General features: G+C 38.6%; 1 protein-coding gene across 11 annotated transcripts in view; it reads left to right on the top strand.

Moving 5' to 3' along the window:
• FAM13B (family with sequence similarity 13 member B) overlaps positions 1 to 23,041 on the top strand; it is a 188,235-nt gene that overhangs the window by 80,285 nt on the left and 84,909 nt on the right. For 8 of the 11 annotated variants that reach the window (XM_077138550.1, XM_077138558.1, XM_077138559.1 and 5 more), the window contains exon 2: positions 22,073 to 22,239. The gene's annotated coding sequence lies outside the window, so the exon portion shown is untranslated. Of the gene's footprint in view, positions 1 to 7,253; positions 7,414 to 22,072; positions 22,240 to 23,041 lie in introns of all 11 variants that reach the window. The other 3 variants (XM_077138553.1, XM_077138554.1, XM_077138556.1) reach the window with 1 other exon arrangement.

Below are 23,041 nucleotides of genomic sequence, written 5' to 3'. Positions count from 1 at the left end.
AGTATGTATCTTGGAGTAGGTCTGCTATGGTTTATCCTGCTTGGAATATGTTGCACTTTGGACATATATTTTTGTCTGTAGTAGTTGGGAAATTTTCAGCCATTATATTTCAAATATTCTTCCTACTCCTTTTCCCTTCCCTTCTTTTGGGATTCCCATGATGCATATGTTGGTACACTTCATGCTGTCATTCACGTCCCTTAGACACTGCTCAATTTCTATTCTCTTTCCTCAATATGGTTTTGATTATCCTGTCTTCTGGTTCACTGATTCCTCTGCCTGTTCATATCTACTTTTGTATGCCTCTAATATATTTTTAATCTCCATTATTGTGCCTTTATATCCATGGTTTCTGTTGTTTCTTTTTAAACTTTCATATTATTCTTTTTGCTCAGACACTGTCTTCATAATATCCTGTACTCTGTATTGACCATTAGTTTATTTCTACCCATATATTCCTTTATTTCCTTGAATTGATTTAGGAGATTTGTTTCAATCTTCTAAAGTCTAGAAGAAGCTACTTTAAAGATAATTTTTGGCAGATTTGTGAATCTAGGGTTTCTTCTGGATTAGCAAAAACTGTCCCGAGGACTAGGATCTCCTCTCTAGGTTCATGTCTTTTCTGGGATCTGGTCAGTAATTCTTTATTTCCCTACTCCCTTTTCATATATTTAAGAAGTTGGTTTTTATGTTTCATCTGTCTAGCTTTTCTAAGTTGTCTTCATTGGGAACGTAGAGCTAATTTGTCTGATCACAGCACTGAAACTTATTTAACCCAAAATTGTGCTGTTATTAATGTATGTGTGTCCTATGAATATACATATGTTGCTGACCTCATCTATACTGGTAAGTAAACAAGAGAAAATGTCTAATACTGTTAAGTCAAGAAATAGGAGCATGAATATATTTACAAATATGGAAATACCAGAAGAAACTAACAATAAAGATGCATGCCTATAAGGGAGCATGGAAAAGAAAGAGGATGGTTATTTTTCATTTTAAATCTTTTACTTTGAAAATATTTTACTATCATAAAAATAGAACTATTAGTACTATTTTATACATTTTTATAGTTTTCTGTAAAAATTTTAAAACTGTTTATTCATGGCGAATGTTGTATAATAGCCCATGTATTGAGGCTACTTCTCTTAGTCAATAAGAGTGTGACCTCTTTGGCCTGATAACCTTCTTTTAGTTGTAACTTTGTGTAGATTACACTCTGCTTTTCAGCTTTTCATCAGTGAAATGGCTATAATGAAGGATTTATAATCACAGGGTTGTTATAAGGAATAGATGAGTTAATACGTTTTAAGCTGTTAAAATAGTTCCTGACATTATGTAAGAGCTCAGTTAATGTTATCTGCTGTTAGTATAGTATTGATGTTGGAGTTCTATCTCTTTTCAAAGGCCTCTTACTACTAATTTTATTAGATACTTAAAACTTTAAGATTCTGTATTTATGTTGGAGTTCTATCTCTTTTCAAAGGCCTCTTACTACTAATTTTATTAGATACTTAAAACTTTAAGATTCTGTATTTATTGAAAAAGGTGTGTTTGTTGCTATCGTATGTGTGAGAAACTGAATGAAGTGCAAAAGTACCTTGTGCTTAGCAGAATTCAGGTTAGTAGCTGGTCTATGATGATGCACTTTGCTGAATGTACCCATCACTCAACTTCATTGATAAGGTATTTAACTGAATTAATTTTATCAAACTCAAAATGAGTTCTTATTCCTTGTCAGTATCACAATGCTAGGCAACTGACTTCTCTGCTCTGTTTTATAATAACATGCTTTTGGAAATTCTTGGTTATTTTGAATGTCTACACATTGTATTCTCTTTTGTCAAGTCTTTTATTTGTTAGCTGCTTTCTTTGCATTTTATTGAACCTATCTGCTAAGATGTTTCATCAGATCTCTTTCTTTGGGATCTTTTTGTGGTACCTGGTAGTTTTCCTTTTTTTTTTTTTTTTTTTTTGAGAATTAAGTGTTGTAGTTTAGATGTTATAATCGTTTCCTCTGGCTGTCATAACAAATTACCACAGATTGGTTCTACAACAGGACAAATTTATTTTCTTGAAGTTCAGGATGTCAGAAGTCCAAAATGAAGGTGTTGGCAAGGCCACTTTCCTTTGAAAGGCTCTAAGGAAGAAGTCTTTATTGCCTCATCCACCTTCTGATAACTTTTGGTAATCCTGACTTCCTTTTGCTTGTGACAGCAAAACTGTGATCTCTGTACATAGTTTTTCACATGGTTTATGTGTTGTCTTCTCTTATAAGAACGCTAGTTATTGGATTTAGGGCCTACTCTGAATCGAGGATGCTTTCATTTTGAGAAACTTAGCTAATTACATCTACAAATATCCTATTTCCAAATAAGATTATATTCTAAGGTTCTGGGTGCACGTGAATTTTGAGGGACATTATACAACCCTTTATTAATGTGTAGGGAATATGTACACTATTTACACCCTGAAAAGGGGCAGGAAACTGAACTGGATTAAATCAGTAATGTCAAAAATTACTTTTCATTTTGCAGAAATGTTATTCTGTGCCACTCTCCAGTCTGAATGCTTTCAGCAGCATGCTATAGATAGTGACCCCCAAGTAAATAATCCTTAGCTCTTAGGGCTTGGAGCATGAGGCCTGCCCTCTTTGAGTAACTGTTAACAAGCTAGGAATAAATGACCTCCTAAAATGTATGCAAGATTCTGTTGTGGTCAGTTTGAGTCACAGAATGTAAGATTATATGATACTATAAATTGTGAATATTTACCTGGAGAAGTAGTTTAGTATAGTGATTAAGAGTAAGGACTTTGAGAAATCACAATCTCTAGGTTCAGATTTTGACTCTGACCCTTATTAACTTAATGGGCTGTGGGCAAGTTGATGAACCTTTATTCAATGTCTCATTAAAATAGGGGTTATAATTCTTTGTTAAGAACTTTGCCTCACATGTAGCATTCTCTTTTGATGTTAGCTGCTGTTTTTGTCGTCATTGTCGATGTTAATTTGTCAGAAGGGAGAGAGACTCATCACCTGAAAGACTGCCTTTGATTGCGTACTAGTGAGGAATAATTTGTACTGATACATTCACAGATTCCTACCCAGTCTCACATTAGGAAAGATATGCCTTTCAGTTTGAGGTTGGGAATAGTAGAGGACATGGGTTGAGGTAACCAGTTCCTGGTTTCACTAACAAGTGCATTAAACAGTGAGTGTTCCATCCCAGTTCAACCCTGAGACCAAAGAACACAGCAGGCAGAATATTAACCATGAGTTTTAATTAGGGACTTTTAGAAACAGGAGAAAGATTGTTCCCAATGGTGGCTGGCTGGAAAATGTGTAGGTTAGCACACCATGCGAAAAAACACTGTAGTGAGCAAGGACTGCCAGAGGTGGTGGTGGTGGGGTGGGTGGGTGGAGGCACGTGGGGCTTATAAGGTTCAGTTTTGCAAGATTTGGTCACCACAGGGTTTCAGCAGACTCTCACAAGAAAACAATGGTGTTGAAGGCACGGGAGTTTTCTCTTGAAACCGCAGGCTGCTATGGGTAAGATGCTACCCTTTTTCCTGAGGGATGGGGTCCCAACCCCTGGGATACCACAGTCCACCCCCACACAGCAGTTTGCATTGACTATAGGACAGACACTGTACTCATATTCCACACCAGCAGTATAAGAGACCACTGAACATTAGGAGCCCCCTACTCATAGATAACAACCTAACAAAATGATGCTGCCATGGCCAAGAAAGGGAATTAAACCAGTCTGCTGATAATTGATAAAACCTGTGATTTCAGTCTTAAAAGATTCCTTTCCAGATTTTCCAGTATGCTGAATTCTGTTGGACCAACACAGTATTCCATGCAGTCCAGTTTGCAGGCGTCACAGTCCAGGACAGGCCAGTGGCACTTGACAGTGCAGGCCTATTGCAGAAAAGTATTTGCTATGATGTGAAGGGCAGAAAGAAGGATGTTTATGGGGAACAATGAGAGAAATATTTAATAGAATACAAACTAAATTTCAAACCATTAGAAGCCAGAAGTGTTCCTGGAGAAAAGGGGCACTATTATGGGGTTTTTAGATACTGCCCCTTTTCTCCCTGCAATTGCAGGGAGCGTTCTATAGTCAAATCAGCAGTTAACCTGGGCATAATAAGTGTCCACAGAGTCGTACATATTGTATCTTGAGGTATGAATGGGTTCCGGGTTTGTTTTGTATTTAAATTTTGGCCTACCCCAGTATCCCATGGGCTTAGGATTCCCAGCCAGCAGGTTGCATTGGTCAGGACCATGGCTAATCGACCTTATTTCACCCAATATTCTAATGCTTGTGGCACAGGCAAAGGCGGGATATTTTCATTACCTTGTGGTTGTAGCATTGCCGGTCCTTTTACCTGAATTTGCAGCCCTTGCATGGGCCCCACCATTACAGTTCAATGGGAATGGAAGCAACTGCTCAGGGCAGTGAATTGAAGTTGGTGAGGACCAGATATAACTGGCTGTCCCCTCCTGCAGAGATTGCTTATCTTTTAAGTGCTCTTTTAAAAGCCTGTTCATCCTTTCAGTTAACTCTGCTTCTGTGGAATTGTAAGACAAATCAATTGTTCGTAAGATGGCATGTTCAGTAACCCAGGCTTGGGTTAGTTTTCTGGTAAAGGGGGTCCTTCTGTCACTGTCTACATGTGTGGGGACACTGTAAAATGCGCTTAGCTTTTCTAAGCTACATATTGTATCTCTTTGGTTAGCATTTCCTACTGGAAAGGACAGTACAGTTCAGTGGCTATATATATGTCTGTAAAGGTGTATTTTACACCTTCAGAAAAGGGAAGGGGCCCAGTATAATCTACCTGTCACCCAGAGACCAGAATCTGCTTGTGACTGATGTGACTGCGTTGATGAGGAAGCATCCTTGGGCATTGCAGTGAACCCACAATTTCTTTCAGTTGTCTGGTGATATGCAGCTGGAATAGCTGTGTCAGTCTCCGTGGAGTCTGGTACCCTTGGTATTCTGTCTTCTGTGCAACTGTTCAGCAGCCTTGTGTGGTGTTGGCTCTAGGTTACAAATTTTTGCTAAAGCATCTGTTTCCTTACTGTTAAGTAAAAAATCAGCTATGGGCAAGGACATGAAATATGGCGTGCAGGTTTGAAACTTTGTGTACCCCAGAAAAGTCGTGTTCTTTAATTGTGATTTAATATAGTAGGGTAGGATCATTTTGTTTAAGTTGTTCCATGGAGATGTGACCCACCAGTTGTGGATAGGACCTTTTGATTAGGTGGTTTCCATGGAGATTATCTCTGCCTGTTCAAGGTGGGTTTTAATCCATTTACTGGAGTCCTTTAAGAGGGAACCGTTTTGAAAAAAAACTCAGAGCCAACATGTTCAGAGATGTTTGGAGAAGCAGAAAGAAAACACCGCTGGGGAAGCTGTTTGAAATCAGAAGCCAAAGGAATAGCAGATGCCAGACATGTACCTTTTCAGCTTACAGAGGTGTTTCAGATGCCATCGGCCTTTCTTGAGCCAAGGTATCTTTCTCTGGATGCCTTGGTTTGAATATTTTTATAACCTTAGAACTGTAAATTTGTAACTTAATAAATTCCCTTTATAAAGGCCAATCCATTACTGATATATTGCATTTCTGGAAGCATTAACAAAACTAAAACACACGGTTTACCTTTTGTTTGTGGCAAACAGTCCAGATGTTCTCCTCCATTTCTTTTCCCCATAAGCAGTGGCTGACAAAAGTCCGTTCCTCTTGTTTCCATGTGGCCATCCAGTCAGGCCCCGGTACACTGCCTACTTGTCAATACAAGTAGTTAATACATCTCCTGGTTCATGAATAATGACCATCCATAAAGCCCCTTAATTCAGCCCACTGTTGCCCTCATACTTCCATTTCCCCACCAGATGGTGTCAGTGCTAGGTTGGACGGCCATGACTCTCCAGGTAGCAGGTTGCCCATGTACTGATCCATCAGTATATCATATGCAGTTTGGTGTACTTCCAGATCTGTCAACAGTGGGCATAGGGTTAAGCCATCTCAGGAGGATCAGCTCTTCAACACAAGAAACTGATTCTAAAATGTCATGCATTTCTTTATTGAGGGCTATTGTTAAAGATGCTGCATTGCAGGAGGTAAGCTTTCTGCTTTGTCAGCATGCTAAGCTGAGCCCTGGGGCTTGTTAGCAGTGTCATATACCCACCCTTGTATGGGGATGGCTATTCATAAAGTCACAGGACTCTTCTGAGTCAGCCCTTCGACTTCTAACAGGGCTGCACATAACTGCTTTTCCAGGGTGCTGTATCTTAGTTCTGCCTTTTCCATTGCTGAGACAAGAAGCCAAGAGTTACACTTTTCCCTATTGTCTTTCCCACAACCTCACCCAAAACCAGTATCAGTACTGGCCACATCCAATTCACACATTGCATCTGGGTCAACCCTTCTTAAAACTTGTGCTTGAACTGTAGCTCATTTGAACTTTTCAGCAGCAGCCTACTTTGGGGTGTCCTACTCCTAAGCCTTCCCCTCACAAACCACATCCTACAGAGGATTTAAAATTTGTGCCAAATGAGGTATAAACGTTCTCTAAATAGCCAGATAAAACAAGAAAAGCCATTAACTGTTTAGGAGTATATGGAGTAGGGTAGTTCTGTATTTCGTTGACAACAGCAGAAAGAATAGTTTTAGTCTTATCTGACCACACAACACATAGAAATTTGACAGCATTTAAGACCCTGTAATTTGTTTTGATTTTACTGCCCATCCCTAGCTTTCAAGGTGGGTCACAGTTGTGTTAGCAGTGGTGTCTAGTTCTGAAGGAGTTACTGGTTCATTGATGTAATGGAAAAGAGTTACATTTTTGGGAGGTTTTCACGTTTTCAGGTCTTGAGCAACTAAGCCATGGCAAATAGTGGGACTATGAAGATATCCTGGGGGTGACATGGTAAGTGTCCATTGTTGTCCTTCCCATGTGAAAGCAAATGCAAGTTGGTTGGAGGGATCTAAAGAAATACTGAAGAAGGCATTAGGAACATCTAATACAAAATGAAATTGGCCCAAGTGAGTACTTAGATCTTGTAGCAAAGTAGCAATATTTGGCACAGCTGTAAATAAAGGAGGAGTTATTTTATTTAGTTTTCTGTAGTTAATTGTCATTTGCCAAGTTCTATAAGGTTTCTTTACTGGCCAGATAAGGCTAGTAAAAGGGCTGTGAGTAGGAATGGTAATACCTACTCTTTCTAATTCCTTAATAGTGGTGGTGATTTCTTCTTGGCCTCAGACAACTTATGCTGAAGCACTGCCACAGTTCATCTGGGAGAAGGTGTTTTCACCGGTGACCACCTAACATGTCCTCTCAGGACGGCTTTGAGTACTCGGCATTGGAGGTGGAATTCACCTATGGTAGTTAGCAAGGTAATATTTTGCAAGACATCAATTCCTAGTATATATATTCTGGGATAGGAGATACATACTGTACATTTTTGAAGTGGCACATGGCCAGTTTGCATTAATAATTGCCAGTGTATCGCTTTAATACCTTGGCCCCTTTACCCAGCAATGGTTAGCATGGGGGCCCCCAATTTGCAACTGTTTCTCATATTTAAGGTGCATTCCACTCCAGTGTCTACTAAGGCTAAAACCCTGTGTTCATTAATGGGGAACCAAAAGATGGTAATACGTGTCCTTCACATATTAGTGGAGTATTCAGTATCCCTACATACTATTATTTTATCACATTTTTATTGTGAAATATATTTACAAAAAAGCCATAAGTTTCATGGTACATTGTAACAAGTAGTTATAGAACAGATATCAGAGTTTGGTGTGAATTATAGTTCCAGAATTTTAGGTTTTTCCTTCTAGCTGCTCTAAGACACTGGAGATTAAAAGAAGGATTAGTATAATGATTTAGCAGTCACACTCATTTTTAAAATCCTATCTTCTCTGTTATAACTCCTGTCCTTTGCTTCTTCTCCCAATCTTTAGGTGTATTTGGGATATGCACGGTCTGACTTTTTCATGTTGGAAAGGGCTGTTGCTAATGAGGGATAGGGGCATGGAACTAGTTGATGTTCTTAGAGAGAGGCTGGCTCTTCCTGATTTCAGGACCTGTCTGACCTAGGAACCCTGTCTGGAGGTTGTAGGTTTCTGGAAAGTAATCATAGGGAATATAACTTTTGTAGAATTTCAGAGCCATAGGTGTTCTTTAGGGTTGGCAGGAATGATTTTGATTGGGTTTGGCAATCCCTGGCAATGTATAGTTGAGGCTCACGTAAGAGTAGCCTCCAGAATAGCCTCTTGAGTGTGTTTGAACTCTCTTAGCCACTGATACCTTATTTTGTTACAATGTTTATCCCCCTTTTGGTCAAAAAGATGTTGTGGATCTTAAGGTCAAGGCCAGGCTCATCCCTGGGATTTGTATCCCACGTTCCCAGGGAGACTTTTCACCTCTGGCAGACTGTTCGTATTTGGAGATCTTGACCATGCTAGGTCAAGATCTTGACCATGCTAGGGAAAAGGGGGCCTCCCGAACCTTGTCTGGGGGGAGAAGAGGGCTCTTTACATTGTGTTAGCTCTGTCTTTCAGCTGGAATCCACATCTTCCTCTAGTGACCTGGTTTCAAACTTAGTAAACCTCTGCTCTTTGGACAGCTTGCTGCACAGTCTAACCAATACTGCATTTGGCTGCCCATCAGTATCCTCAGTTTTAGTTCTAGCAACTATTAGGTCTGTCCACGTTTGTCTGCGTGCGATCTGCTTTGGACCATCATATCCTAGGGATATGACTCCATAGTCCTGACTCCAGGTTCTCTTTGCCTTAGGTGATCTATCTGTCTCAGATGTGCAGTCATTTGGACAATCTGTGAGATGGGCTATCCTGTAAGTGGGCTGAGAATGGGCACCAAAGTCCCATTGGAACTTTGGGAGCAGTATGTAGAATTGTCTAAATTCCTGCGGTGAAAGTTACGCTCACTAGTCCTGCAGCCTTCAGTGTGTAAGTCACATGCTTCATCCCCAGCCTCTTTAATACTTCTTGTAATTTGTCAGTAGTGTTCCATTGGTGGAGGTGTTGGTGGGGCAAACTCTTGTTGGGCCCCATCTCCTCAAACTGTAATATGAGTCGATAAGTAATGTGTTTGCTTCCATTTTCAGGGCTAGTGAATACATGCATGATGCAGAGAAGGATGGGTGGTGAGAGAGGACAGTTTGGTCATTTCATGCCCTGAGAGCAATATACTATCTGCCTTGGTGTCCCACAATCACAATAGCCAATTTGATAAAAGTTCTTTAGGTTTTGTCTATACTGAATCCCAATCTCTTGTAATTTAGAGACAGTAAAATCTCGCAGTGTAATATGCATTTTGTGCTCGTCACGTGCAGCTGGGGCCACATCAGCAGTGCCATTTCCATCTGCCTGGAGACCCAGCTGGGTTGAGATACACTCTGCCTTAATTTTTTTTTTTTTTTTTGGGCGGGGGGGTGTTCTTATTTTTAAAAATATTTTTATTGACACGTCTTCATATGTATACATTCCATACATCGTGTGCAATCGTTGGCTCACAATATCATTACATGGTTGTGTTTTCATCACCGTGATCACTTTTTTCGTTCACTTTTTTTGTTTTTTTAAAAATTTATTTATTAATTTAAAAAATTAATAAAATATCAGTATATATAATCAGTAATTCACAATATCATCACTTAGTGGCATATTCATCATTTCTTAGAACATTTGCATTAATTCAGAAAAAGAAATAAAAAGAATAGAAAAAAGAAATAAAACGAACACAGAAAAGAAAAAAAAAGATTATACCTACCATACCTTTTACCCCTCGCTTTCATTGATCACTAGCATTTCAAACTAAATTTATTTTAGTATTTGTTCCCCCTATTATTTATTTTTATTCCACATGTTCTAATCATTTGTTGACAAGGTAGATAAAAGGAGCATCAGGCACAAGGTTTTCACAATCACACAGTCACATTGTGAAAGCTATATCATTATTCAATCATCCTCAAGAAACATGGCTACTGGAACACAGCTCTACATTTTCAGGCAGTTCCCTCCAGCCTCTCCACTACATCTTGAACAACAAGATGATATCTACTTAATGCATAAGAATAACCTCCAGGATAACCTCTCAACTCTGTTTGGAATCTCTCAGCCATTGACACTTTGTCTCATTTCACTCTTCCCCCTTTTGGTTGAGGTTTTCTCAACCCCTTGATGCTAAGTTTCAGCTCATTCTAGGGTTTTTCTCAATCCCTTGATGCTAAGTCTCGGCTCACAGTAGGATCTCTGTTCCACATTGCCAGGAAGGTCCACGCACCTGGGAGTCATGTCCCACGCAGAGAGGTGGAGGGTGGTGAGGTTGCTTGTTGTGTTGGCTGGAGAGAGAGGCCACGTCTGAGCAACAAAAGAGGCTCTCTTAGGGGTGACTCTTAGGCCCAAATTTTGAGTATACTTGACCTATCCTTTGTGGGATTAAGTTTCATATGAACACACCCCAAGACTGGAGGCTCAGCCTATAGCTTTGGTTGTCCACACTGCTTGTGAGAATATCAAGAATTCAACTTGGGGAAGTTGAATTTATCCCCATATTCACAATTCCCCGAAGGGGGCTTGCTTTGCAAATACTTTTCCACTCACTGATCGAATCACTCTGGGATTCACTGGAGCATCACACTGGACAAACCAACAAAATCTCATGTCCTACCTGAGATTCCAAATACTTATGACATTCAATCAAACTATCTACATAAATTATATTAGGAAAATGCACTAGTCAAAGTATAAATTTTGTAACAAATAAACATTTTTTGCTTTAGTCTCACACATAAGGAGCCATTTCAAAATATTAATTATCATCTATTTTCAGCACCCTGCAATAATGACATTCCTTTGTTCTTCCTCATGCAAAAACATTTTTAAAATTTGTACATTTAGTCACTATTATTATACACTCTAGGCATTCCTAGATTATACCATCTCAGTCTTAAATGGAATCACAAAGAAAGGGCTGTCCCCAGCCCTCCTCCCTCTATCGTTCTCACATGCAGCTTCATTCAGTGTTTTAACATAATTGTATTACACTTAGGTAGTATTGTGCTCTCCATTTCTTAGTTTTTATATTCAGTCCTGTTGCACAATCTGTATCCCTTCAGCTCCAATTACCCAATATCTTATTCTATTTCTCTCTCCTGATGTTCTCTGTAACCAACGACATATTCCAAGTTTATTCACTAATGTCAGTTCATATCAGTGAGACCATGCAGTATTTGTCCTTTTGTTTTTGGCTAGTCTCACTCAGCATAATGTTCTCAAGGTCCATCCATGTTGTTACGTACTTAATAGCTTTATTCTGTCTTAAAGCTGCATGATATTCCATCGTATGTATATACCACAGTTTGTTTAGCCACTCATCTGTTGATGGACGTTTTCGTTGTTTCCATCTCTTAGCAATTGTAAATAATGCTGCAATAAACATTGGTGTGCAAATGTCCGATTGTGTCTTTGCCCTTATGTACTCTGAGTAGATACCTAGCAATGGTATTGCTGGGTCATATGGCAATTCTATATTTAGCTTTTTGAGGAACCGCCAAACTGCCTTCCACAGCGGTGGCACCATTTGACATTCCCATCAACAGTGAGTAAGTGTGCCTTTCTCCACATCCTGTCCAGCACTTGTCATTTTCTGTTTTGTTGATAATGGCCATTCTGGTGGGTGTGAGATGATATCTCATTATGGCTTCGATTTGCATTTTTCTAATGGCCAGGAAAATTGAGCATCTCTTCATGTGCCTTTTGGCCATTTGTATTTCCTTTTCTGAGAAGTGTCTGTTCAAGTCTTTTTCCCAATTTGTAATTGGATTGGCTGACTTTTTGTTGTTGAGTTGAACAATCTCTTTATAAATTCTGGATACTAGACCTTTTCCGATTTGTCGTTTCCAAATATTGTCTCCCATTGTGTAGGCTGTCTTTTTACTTTCTTGATGAAATTATTTGATGCACAAAAGTGTTTAATTTTGAGGGGCTCCCATTTATTTATTTATTTATTCAGTGCTCTTGCTTTAGGTGTAAGGTCCATAAAACCGCCTCCAATTATAAGATTTATAAGGTATTTCCCTACATTTTCCTCTAACTGTTTTATGGTCTTAGACCTAATGTTTAGATCTTTGATCCATTTTGAGTTAACATTTGTATAGGGTGTGAGATACGGGTCCTCTTTCATTCTTTTGCATATGGATATCCAGTTCTCTAGGCACCATTTATTGAAGAGACTGTTCTGTCCCAGGTGAGTTGGCTTGACTGCCTTATCAAAGATCAAATGTCCATAGATGAGAGGGTCTATATCTGAGCACTCTATTCGATTCCATTGGTCAATATATCTATCTTGATGCCAGTACCATGCTGTTTTGACCACTGTGGCTTCATAATATGCCTTAAAGTCAGGCAGCGTGAGGCTTCCAGCTTCGTTTTTTTCCTCAAGGTACTTTTAGCAATTCGGGGTACTCTGCCCTTCCAGATAAATTTGGTTATTGGTTTTTCTATTTCTGAAAAGTAAGTTGTTGGGATTTTGATTGTTATTGCGTTGAATCTGTAAATCAATTTAAGTAGAACTGACATCTTAACTATATTTAGTCTTCTAATCCAGGAACACAGTATTCCCTTCCATCTATTTAGGCCTTCTGTGATTTCTTTTAACAGTTTCTTGTAGTTTTCTTTGTATAGGTCTTTTCTCTCTTTAGTTAGATTTATTCCTAAGTATTTTATTCTTTTAGTTGCATTGTAAATGGAATTCGTTTCTTGATTTCCCCCTCAGCTTGTTTGTTACTAGTGTATAGAAACACTACAGATTTTTGAATGTTGATTTTGTAACCTGCCACTTTGCTGTACTCGTTATTAGCTCTAGTAGTTTTGCTGTGGATTTTTCAGGGTTTTCAACATATAGTATCATATCATCTGCAAACATTGAGAGTTTTACTTTTTCGTCTCCAATTTTAATGCCTTGTATTTCTTTTTCTTGTCTAATTGCTCTGGCTAGAACTTCCAACACAATGTTGAATAACAGTGGTGATAGTGGACATCCTTGTCTTGTTCCTGATCTTAGGGGGAAAGTTGTCAGTTTTTCCCCAATGAGGATGATATTAGCTGTGGGTTTTTCATATATTCCCTTTATCATTTTAAGGAAGTTCCCTTGTATTCCTATCCTTTGAAGTGTTTTCAACAGGAAAGGAGGTTGAATTTTGTCAAAAGCCTTCTCTACATCAGTCGAGATGATCATGTGATTTTTCTGCTTTGATCTGTTGTTATGGTGTATTACATTAATTGATTTTCTTATGTTGAACCATCCTTGCATACCTGGGATGAATCCTACTTGTCATGATGTATAATTCTTTCAAGGTGTTGCTGTATTCGATTTGCTAGAATTTTGTTGGGGATTTTTGCATCTATATTCATTAGAGAGATTGGTCTGTAGTTTTCTTTTTTTGTAATATCTTTGCTTGGTTTTGTTATGAGGGTGATGTTGGCATCATAGAATGAATTAGGTAGCTTTCCCTCCACTTCAATTTTTTGAAGAGTTTGAGCAGGATTGGTACTAATTCTTTCTGGAATGTTTGGAAGAATTCACATGTAAAGCCGTCTGGTCCTGGACTTTTCTTTTTGGGAAGCTTTTAATGACTGATTCAATTTCTTTACTTGTGATTGGTTTGTTGAGTTCATCTATTCTTCTTGAGTCAAAGTTGGTTGTTCATGTCTTTCTAGGAAGTTGTCCATTTCATCTACATTGTAGTATTTATTAGCATAAAGTTGTTCAAGTATCCTGTTATTACCTCCTTTATTTCTGTGGGGTCAGTGGTTATGTCTCCTCTTCCATTTCTGATCTTATTTATTTGCGTCCGCTCTCTTCTTCTTTTTGTCAATCTTGCTAAGAGTCCATCAATCTTATTTATTTTCTCGTAGAACCAACTTCTGGTTTTATTGATTTTTTCAGTTGTTTTCATGTTCTCAATTTCATTTAGTTCTGCTCTAATCTTTGTTATTTCTTTCCTTTTGCTTGCTTTGGGATTAGTTTGCTGTTCTTTCTCCAATTTTTTCCAGGTGGACAGTTAATTCCTGAATTTTTGCCCTTTCTCCTTTTTTGATATAGGCATTTGGGGCAATAAATTTCTCTCTTAGCACTGCCTTTGCTGCGTCCCATAAGTTTTGATATGTTGTGTTTTCATTTTCATTTGCCTCGAGATATTTACTGATTTCTCTTGTAATTTCTTCTTTGACCCACTGGTTGTTTAAGAGTGTGTTGTTGAACCTCCACATATTTGTGAATATTCTGGTGCTCTGCCTGTTATTGATTTCCAACCTCATTCCTTTATGATCTGAGAAAGTGTTTTGCATGATTTCAGTCTTTTTTAATTTGTTGAGACTTGCTTTGTGACCCAGCATAAGGTCTATCTTTAAGAATGATCCATGAGCACTTGGGAAAACGTGTATCCTGCTGTTGTGGGGTGTAATGTTCTATAAATGTCTGTTAAATCTAGCTCATTTATTGTATTATTGAAATTCTCTGTTTCTTTATTGATCCTCTGTCTAGATGTTCTGTCCATTGATGAGAATGGGGAATTGAAGTCTCCAACTATTATGGTAGATGGGTCTATTTCTGTTTTCAGCGTTTGCAGTATTTGCCTCATGTATTTTGGAGCATTTTGGTCAGTGCATAAACATTTATGGTCGTTATGTCTTCATGCTGAATTGTTCCTTTTATTAGTACATAGTATCCTTCTTTGTCTCTTTTAACTGTTTTACATTTGAAGTCTAATTTGTTGGATATTAGTATAGCTACTCCTGCTCTTTTCTGGTTATTATTTGCATGAAATATCTTTTCCCAACCTTTCACTCTCAACCTATGTTTATCTTTATGTCTGAAATGTGTTTCCTGTAGACAGCATATAGAAGGATCCTATTTTTTAATCCATTCTGCCAGTCTTTGTCTTTGACTGGGGAGTTCAATCCATTAACATTTAGTGTTATTACTGTTTGGGTAGTACTTTCTTCTACCATTTTGCCTTTTGTATTTTATATGTCATATCTAATTTCCTTCTTTCTATACTCTTCTCCACACCTCTTCCTTTTGTGATTTTGTATCTGTCTCTAGTGCTCCCTTTAGTATTTCTTGCAGAGCTGGTCTCTTGGTCACAAATTCTCTCAGTGATTTTTTGTCTGAAAATGTTTTAATTTCTCCCTCATTTTTGAAGGACAGTTTTGCTGGGTATAAAATTCTTGGTTGGTAGTTTTTCTTTTTTAGTGATTTAAATATATCCTCCCACTGTCTTCTGGCCTCCATGGTTTCTGCTGAGAAATCTATACATAGTCTTACTGCGTTTCCCTTGTATGTGATGGTTTTCTTTTCTCTTGCTGCTTTCAAGATCCTCTCTTTCTCTTTGACCTCTGACATTCTGATTAGTAAGTATCTTAGAGCACGTCTATTTGGATCTTTTCTCTTTGGGGTGCGCTGCACTTCTTGGATCTGTAATTTTAGGTCTTTCTTAAGAGTTGAAAATTTTCAGTTATAATTTCCTCCATTACTTTTTCTCCTCCTTTTCCCTTCTCTTCTCCTTCCGGGACACCCACAACACGTATATTTGTGCACTTCATATTATCATGAAATTCCCTGAGTCCGTGCTCTTATTTTTCCATTTTTTCCTCTGTAGTTTCTGTCTCTTGTCAGATTTCAGATGTTCCGTCCTCCAATTCAGTAATCCTATCCTGTGTTTCAAAATCGACCATTGTAGGTTTCCATTGTTTTTTTTTTTATCTCTTCTGTGTGTTTCATTCCCATAAGTTGTGTGATTTGTTTTTTCAGACTTTCCATTTCTTCTTTTTGTTCATTCCTTGCCTTCTTCATACCCTCCCTGAATTCATTAATTTGGTTTTTGATGAGGTTTTCCATGTCTGTTCGTATATTCTGAATTAATTGTTTCAGCTCCTGTATCTCATTTGAACTATTGGTTTGTTCCTTTGACTGGGCCATATCTTCAGTTTTCCTGGTGTGATTTTTTTTTTTTTTTTTTTTGCTGGCGTCTAGACATTTAATTACCTTAATTAGTTTATTCTGGTGATTGCTTTCACTTTTCTTACCTAGGATTTTCTTGCTAGATGAGTTTGTTGTCTATCTGTTCTTTGACCTTCAGTTCAGCTTTTTTTGGACTTCTAGCTTAGGTTTTGTTTAACAAAGGATAATTTTTCTGTTCTATTTTCTTGTTTCTTGGCCTTCTTGAAAGGTGCCTTTTCCCTCCCCACCCTTCGGATGGTCTATATAGGTATTATAAACTCCAGCCAGGTTTTCCCGGACTGAACTGGACTCCTATCAGGGGGAAGGAGTCACCTGGGTCAGTTTTCCCTGAGGGTGAGACCCAGCAGGTTAAAAGACTTTCCTGTGAAGTCTCTGGGCTCTGTTTTTCTTATCCCGCCCAGTGTGTGGCGCTTGTTTCCCTCGAGTCCCACCAGCAAAAGATGTTGTGGCACCTTTAAGTTTGGAAGGCTCTCCCTGCTGGGGGTGTGGTGGAGACAGAGGAGAGGTTGTAGGCTGGTTTTAATGGCTTCAAATTGCCGAGCCCTGGGTCCTGAATTCCTTGAGAGAGGGATTCCACCTGAGTTGGGCTTCACCCCTCCCCTGGGGAAGGCACAGGCGGGAGATAGCTCTGAAAGCAGTCTGTTTCTGCCTATGCCTGGGGCAGTTGCAGCCCGTGTAGTCCCGCCGCTGAATCCAGAGGCAGCCAAGCCTCCATAGAGACAGCCACAAAAACCTCCATTCCATCCCCTTTCCTCTTTTTCTGTTGGCCCAATAAGCGACCTCCGCCTTCACCAGGTTTGCCTGATTGGGAGCCTATTTTTAGTAGTCAGAATTTGTTAATTAATGCCACAATTGGTGTTTGGTTGGACTCAGTCCCTGCTACTGTTAGAGTGTCTTTCCTTTCCCTCTGGGAAGTCGCCTGTGGGAGAGGGACGCCGGGCGCCAGCTGCCACGGTTTGGGGATCTCATGGTTCTGGGGGGGCGCGCAGCTGGTCCAGCTCGTCCAGACTGGGGTACGCTGTGTGTCTGGTCAGTGTCGTGGCTCCGGGAGCTGTTCTGTAGTGTTTCTGGTTATTTAAGTAGTTGTTCTGGAGAACGAACTAAAACGCGCACCTTGTTAAGCCGCCATCTTGGCCCCCTCTTTAGGGTTTTTGAGCTATGGCTGTTCCAACTTCTTCATGTTGGAGAGGGCTGTCACTAATATGGGGTAGGGAGATGAAACTAGCTGGTGTTTTGGAGAGGCTGGGCCCTCTAGGTTTTAGGACTTCTGGTTCAGGGTCCCATATGGAGGTTGTAGGTTTCTGGAAACTTACCCTAGTGCATGGACCTTTATAGAATTTTATATATTGCCCTGGATGTTCTTTAGGATTAGCTGAAATGGTTTTTGTTGGAGTTTGACAAATATGATAAGTAGCAGTGTTTAACTGAAGCTGGCTAGCATAAGAGTGACCTCCAGAGTAGCCTCTCAACTCTATTTGAACTCTCACAGCCACTGATACCTTACTAGTTAAACTTTTTTCTCCCTTTTAGTCAGGATGGAACTGTTGATCCCACTGTACCAGGGCTGAACTCATCATACCTGGGATTCATCTCCCGTGCCACCAGGGAGACTTTCACCCCTGGGTGTCATATCCTGTGTGTGGGGGGGTGGGCAATGATTTCACTTGCAGAGTTGGGCTAGAGAGAGTGAAGCCACATCTGAACAGTAAAAGAGGTCCTCCAGAAATAACTCCTAGGCATACCAGTAAGTAGGCTAAGCTTCTCCACTACCTACATAAGCTTCACAATAATAAGCCTCAAGATCAATGGTTTGGCCTCTTGATTTGGGTATCTTTAATGTTTGACAGTTCTAGGGGGATTCCCTGATGGTAAAGTTTAATAGCTCCATATTTTTTTCTCCCAGCCCTCAAGGGACTTTGCCAATACTTTCTGATTATCTACTTATTATATTCTAGGATGTATCCAGGCATTACTTCAAACTATGCAAGATTAAAGGCCCTCATTCTTATCCTGGGTGCCTTAATCTTTTGTCAGATCAGAAGGTGAACAAATTTAGACTTTTCATCCTACTTCTGCCTGTCAAATTGGGTATCCTCAGCCTTTTAAGAAAAGTCCACTGGTTCCCAGACTTTGGGATCCCAGTTGGGGGAAGTTAGAATACGTCTTACTTGAACCTTAGGTAGCTTCTGCCCCTTTACCCTAGTGTAACAACATGCTAATATTTTCAAATTTTCATTTACCTGGCATAGCCTCTCGTATATAGCATCTTTCAAATCTGCTTGGGCTCTCCTCATAGTCCTCTCTAAATTAAGTTCCTCTTTCAGGAGGCAAACTGCTTCTTTGGCCTTCAAGGCCTTTTGTGTAGCTGATCACTCAGCCTCCCTAGGAGGCCAGGCTACAGCTGCAGCGGACTGGTGGTTCTCCTTTTTCTTAGTAAGCACAGCTGTCATGTGGCCTTTTGGAGGAGAACAGTCCTGCAGGGGAGTTACAAGCATTTCCATGCTCCCTCGGTGGTCCCCATTTGTCTAGGAGGGTAGCCATCCTTCCCCACATGGATGTTGCAGGCCATCCTGGGATTTCCCCCAGAAAGTCTCGCTTCCAGTACTCATGCCTTTTATGGCCGTCAGTTCTTTGGTCTCTTGGTTGGCTTGCCAAGTGTTTAAACCCAACTCAACCCTGGGACCAGAGAAAGCACCAGTCAAAAAATTACCTATCAGTTTTAATTAAGGGTTTATAAACAGGAGAAAGATTATTTCAGTGGTGGCTGGTTGGGAAATGCAAGTCAGCACCCTGAGCAAAAACCAAGAGAGCCAGTGGGGTGGGGGGTGGGAGTCGTGGTGGAAGGAGTGGCTTAAAAGGTTCAGAGTTTAGTGAGATTTGTTTACAATAGGATTTCAGCAGTCTGGAGATTTGGTTACAAAGGACAGATTTGGTTAGAAAGGAGTGATTTAGCTACGGTGGAGTTATTTGGTTACAGTGGAGTCTTTTTGTACCAACAGTGATTAGGGAACGGGAGTTTTCTCTGGTCACGCAGATTGCTACATGCTCAAGGCCCCTCTTGATCCCTAGGTTACCACCATTTTAGGGATGTTTCGAACTTGCCTCTGATAGACTCTTTTAATGAGTCCTCATTTATTGTACATCAACCAAGTCCACCCCTTTCCTTTATGTCATGAGGATATCAACCTGACTTTTAATGTAAATCCATTAAAGCATCTTATTCCTGAAGTTAACTTCTCTAAAGTACCTTAATTTTGAAGTTGTTTTTCAGATGAATAGACTACATGTTTTAGTAGGCATTTCAGAATGTTTTGGAAGTAATCATCAACTGAAAATTTGTTGTGGCAATGTGGTTTTCCTTTCCTTTTGTTTTTAATGTTCTTCCTGGAGGTATATGTTACTAATAAGACTTTTTTAAAAACCGCACTGAATGATAGCATTCTACACTTAACTCAGCCCTCTTGGGGGAGTTCTCTTGCATAATTTTCTGAGCTTATTAAAAGATTTGTTAATAGATAATTAGAATTCACAGAGAATGATGAGATCAAATATTAAACACATTGCCAAACAGGTTTTTCCCTCTCTCCCAGGTTACTTGCTTGTCTTTTTTATTTATTAGTGAAGTCAGAGATTTGCAGTTAAATCATGCAGATAATACAGAGTTCTCATTTACTGTTCCACCCTCTCTCTCCAAGTATATAGTTTTCCCTATTATGCACATTTTTAGTATGGTACCTTTATTATAGTATATTATTATAATTGTATTATTCACTATAGTCTGTAGTTCCATATTAGAGTTCACTTTGTATTCTACCATTGTATGGATTTAAAAAAAAATTTATTCTATAGTAATACACAGAAATCTCAAATTCCCTCTTTAATCACATTCAATCTATACTATACTAGTCTTAATTACAGTCACAATATTGTGTTGTCATCACCATCATCCGTTACCAAAACTTTTCCATCAACCCAAGCAGAAATTCTGTACCAATTAAGCATTAACGTCCCATTCCTTACCCCTACTCCAGCCCCTAGTAATCTATATTTTAAATTGATTCTATGAGTTTGCTTATTCTAATTATTTCGTGTAAGAGAGATCCTAACAGTATTTGTCCTTTTGTGTCTGGCTTATTCCACTCAGCATTGTTTTCAAGATTCTTCCATGTTGTTGCATGTATTGAAACATCATTTCTTTTTATGGCCAAATAATATTCCATTGTATATGTATACTACATTTGTTTATCCATTCATATCTTTATGAACATTGGGTTGTTTCCACCTTTTGGGAATTTGAATAATGCTACTATGAACATTAGTGTGCAAATATCTATTTGAGTCTTTTTTCAGGTTTTTTTGGGGGATGGTGGTGGTGGTGCATGGTCCGGGAAACTAATCAATTTTTTTTCAATATATATACCTGGTAGTAGGTTTGCCGAGTCTTATGGTAATTCTGTACCTAACTTTCTAAGAAAACATCAATCTGTCTTCTATTGTGGATGTACCATTTTACATTCCTACCGACAATGAATGAGTGTTCTTTCTTTCTCCACATCCTCTCCAATATTATTTCAATTTTTTTAAAGTAGTCCTTCTGGTGGGTGTGAAATGGTATCATTGTGGTTTTAATTTGCATTTCCTTAGTGCTTAATGATGTTGAACATCTTTTCACATGCTTCTTGGCTATTTGTATAACTTCTTTGGAGAAATAATCTATTTAGATCCTTGGCCATTTTTAAATTGGGTTTTCTTTTTGGTGTGGAATTGTGGAATTTCTTTATATATTCTAGATATTAAGCTCTTATTGAATATATATTTTTTCCTGTTCTGTCATCTTTTTAGTTTCTTTTTTTTTTTTTTTTTAACATGGGCAGGCACCGGTAATCGAACCTGGGTCCTCTGGCATGGCAGGCAAGCATTCTTGCCTGCTGAGCCACCGTGACCCACCCATCTTTTTACTTTCTTGATGAAGTCATTTGATACACAAAAGTTTTTAATTTTGATGAGTTTCTATTTGTCTATCTAGTTTTGTTATGCATACTTGTAGTAAAATCCAATAATTCATTGCCTAACAAGGTCCTAAGATTCTCCCAGGAGGTTTTTTGTTTGTTTGTTTGTTTTTGGGTGCTTGGTTTGGGAAACGAATCTTCTAGGCATTTTGTAGTTTGGGTTCTTATTTAGGTCTGTGATCAATTTGAGTTGATTTTTTAAATAGTATGAGGTAGGCATCCACCTTCATTCTTTTGCATATACAAATGTCCAGTTTTCCCAACAGTGTTTGTTGAAGAAACTATTCTTTCCCCATTGAGTGGACTTTGGCACCCTTTTTAGAAATCAGCTGGCCACAGATATGAAGATGCTTTTATTTTAACATTATGTAGAGAAAAGGAAACTGATTCTCTGCATATATTATCTCAGTCAAACTTTACAAGTGTAAAGAATAGTTATCCTTATTTTATAAGAGGAAACATAGATTTAGAGATGTGGAAGTTGTTCAGGGTCATGTATCTACAAAATGGTGCGTTGTTGTTTGATTTGAAACCTTTATACAAAGAAAGGAATAAAAGTACGTAAGTGCAGTTCCAAGTTTAAACAACATCTTTGAATTTTGATTTTGAAAATATTTCTGTGCTTAGTACTGAATAGATGAGGAAATGAGGAAGGAATGTGGTGTGAGTGTGGGGAACAAATGAATTGTCCATGAGGAAAATGGATAATTTGAATGGTATCATCCCTGAAGATCTGTACTGTCAAAGATTCTCCTTGTAATACTTTATATATTTTTAGGAGAATTATTCCTACCCAGTTTAACCATCATAAGAACTGGATACCTTGTGTAAGATTTTGCCTTTAATTTTGTCACAGGTGAATTTTTCAGGTAGAAGAGTGCCTTATTCTGTATGGGTATCCTTCTAAATGGACTTAACTTCTCTTCTAGTCTCTTCTGACATTTTAACATGTGGGAAATGGAAATAATTGTTCTCTGACTTTTTCTTGTAGATTAACTGCTGACGTACTGATCGAGTTCTGTGTTTCTTCAATGAGGAACTACAGGCTCATCTTCTGCCATAATCTCAAACAGCCATAAATGACAAAAGAATGCTTGCTCAGTGAGGGTAGCTGGTGCAGAAACCATTTTTTAAACTTAGGTGTTTAAGTACTCAAAGGTAAGTTTTTAAAATAGTGACTATTCCATGCTCTGTCAATCCACAGAAATTTTGGGACTCCCCCCAATCTCCCCAACCCCCATTATAGCTGCTATTTGATTATTAACTTGAAGTTTTGTAGTACCTGATGCACTGAAGAATGGATGTTGTTTATTTAATGTTGTATAATTTATGATGGTTTGCTGCCATTAAGTTAATTTTTCCTTTCCCTTTGAGTTGGCTGGATTATTCCCAGTCAAACATGTTCTCATTCTCTCTTGATCAGTGGGTACACTTGTTGTATGTAGGTGAGAGAAATTGTTTCTCTGGGGTGATGAAAAAAGTCCAGTGGTGACATTTGTTCATTAACAGCTTTTGCAAAAAAGTAATTTTTCTTTCTTTTAAAAATATTCTTCCCACATAAAAAAAATGTTTATTCTAGAAATTTATTCTTGGGATTACTTGTTCTCTGATGCTTCAAATTAGAAACAGTCATAAGAAGTATTGTTTTAATTCCACTGCTTTATCACTAATCACAATCCTTAGAAAGCTAAGACAAATCACATTTCTTCTGAAATCCGCCAGCTCTGGAAATTCTTCTTTAGACTAATTATGTAACAGCAGTTTTGATGAAAGGACATTCTCGTTGAAAGTTAATGTCCAAAATTGAAAATTTTACTTTGTTTATGAAAACATATTCTGGCTTCTCTGTTATGGAGAAATAAGAACCAGTTAATCTTGTTCTTCTTCAGCTGTCATTTATAAAAAGTAATTCTCAACCCCTCACATTATGAAAAATGATTCTCTCTTGTTTGGGTGCTTA

Source organism: Tamandua tetradactyla, chromosome 20 (genome assembly GCF_023851605.1).
Source record: "Tamandua tetradactyla isolate mTamTet1 chromosome 20, mTamTet1.pri, whole genome shotgun sequence".
NCBI lineage: Eukaryota > Metazoa > Chordata > Mammalia > Pilosa > Myrmecophagidae > Tamandua > Tamandua tetradactyla.
Note: the sequence above shows the minus strand (reverse complement) of the source record. Positions and strands in the feature narration are given on the sequence as shown.